Source organism: Branchiostoma belcheri, unplaced genomic scaffold, assembly GCF_001625305.1.
Source record: "Branchiostoma belcheri isolate BF01 breed outbred unplaced genomic scaffold, Haploidv18h27 scaffold497, whole genome shotgun sequence".
NCBI lineage: Eukaryota > Metazoa > Chordata > Leptocardii > Amphioxiformes > Branchiostomatidae > Branchiostoma > Branchiostoma belcheri.
In genome coordinates this window covers 7,241-9,005 of record NW_017804128.1, presented here as the reverse complement: position 1 = coordinate 9,005, position 1,765 = coordinate 7,241, and the positions used below count along the sequence as shown (strand labels likewise).

Genomic DNA, 1,765 nt, shown 5'->3' with positions numbered 1-1,765 from the left:
AAGGTCTAATGACATCAGGGTGAAGTATGAGACAATCTTCAAGGCATTTGCAAAGTGCCATAAAGGGTACTCCCACACAAACAGCATGACTAATGAGGAGATATCCAATCTAGGTGGGTTCTTAGTCATCAACCCATTTTGATCTACTACCAACATTAAAGTTATTTTGGATATGCAATTGACATCATAATGTTTTTCATAGTAAACCAATACATAATCAATCAATACCATTCTTTTTATGTTACAGACTGCAGTATCAAGCACTTCCTGGCCAAGTACAGAGAGCTGTTCCCTACCTCGTCTGTATCCGTCAAGATGCACCTCTTGGAAGAACATGTCATACCCTGGATAAGGTGTTGGGGGGTTGGGTTGGGTTTTCATGGGGAGCAAGGGGTGGAACAGGTCCATGCCGTTTTCAATCGGATCAACCGATCAACCAGCTCCATCCCGGATGCGGTGAGACGGCTCAAGTCCACACTGGAAACCCATCTGCTACAGGTGCATCCAGGGAGACAGGATGGTGTGCCTACACCAAAGAAAAGAAGGAGAAATGTACAAATGTAGTTATCTAGAAATGATGTTAACAAATTACGGAGTAGAAACAATGTTTAGCATTACTAAGTATTATATACATGTACTTGTGGCATTTCTGTGAACACAATAGCACTGTATGGTTACAAATGTAAACAGTTGACAGGTAGAATTTATAGTTAGATCTTTTCATGCAGCAGTACCAAAACAAAGCATGGACAATTGTTTTGCTCAACTGTACTGACTATTGCTGTATGATGCACACTGTAAAGAACTACTATATATATATTATAATTTTACATGTGTAAAATTGGCATTTACTCACGTTTTGCAAACTGAAGTCTCCCTCGTTAATATTGGCAACAGCAGTACAGGGTTCCCTTTAACTAGTCTAAGTTAAGAAAACATTCACAAAATTATATACTAGTACATGAGTCACTCACTCAGATACTACTTGGGGAGGGGGGCTATTTTCCTTTTATATGCACCAATGCAACCGATCTGTCCCATGCTTATGTCGGCCCAAAACGAGGAAAATTGAGGAAACAAGTGCAGTGGAGTTTTTGAACAGGTATGGAAATACATGCAACCCAAACAACAGTTATGTAACGCGTGTGAACACACTGCCGATGCTAATGAGTCGAACGTGTAAATATGGTGTAACATGCATCTAAACATTTGACGCCCCATATTGCTAATAAGAAAGTGTCAGGCTAACGCCAGTTTTCCAGCTCTAAGAGACACATAATTTGTGGTTTGAAAACCACCAGAGTTTGCTCCTGAAAAACTTGTAGTCATACTGAAATATCAAGAAGTAAACGTTACTTACGTTGGCTCTTTAATACACATCCGAAGAGAGACCAGCCAGTTTTCTTCGTAATTTCTGCATTCTCGCGGCTTAGAGGTGCTAAAGACTCAACCAATTCTCGCAAGACTCTGTTCGCTACCCTGTAGCAACGTTGTTCCCATTGCAAATGGTTGCATGTGACTATACGTCATGATTTGTGGTGTCAAAGGCCATAAGTCACAGTGCGCTAGCGGGAGCACGGTATTTTCCCATATATGCAAATGAGCAGGTTAATTTTCCCATATATGCAAATGAGGTTAGGCGCGGAGCGGCGCGTTCGAACTAAATGTTCCACTCGAAACAGGCGTGACTTATTTACTGGCATTGTAAAGTTCAGAAGTGTTTATTAGGCCATGTTGATTTGATTATATGGATGACATCTCCGGG

At 41.0% G+C, this 1,765-nt stretch overlaps 1 long non-coding RNA gene across 1 annotated transcript; it reads right to left on the bottom strand.

The window, feature by feature from the left end:
- Nucleotides 1-280: 280 nt before the first annotated feature.
- Nucleotides 281-1,544, bottom strand: LOC109479600. The gene is made up of 3 exons (XR_002140795.1): nucleotides 1,361-1,544; nucleotides 857-922; nucleotides 281-526 (listed from the first exon to the last, which is right to left on the bottom strand). It is a non-coding gene; the product is annotated as an uncharacterized LOC109479600 (long non-coding RNA).
- Nucleotides 1,545-1,765: the final 221 nt, after the last annotated feature.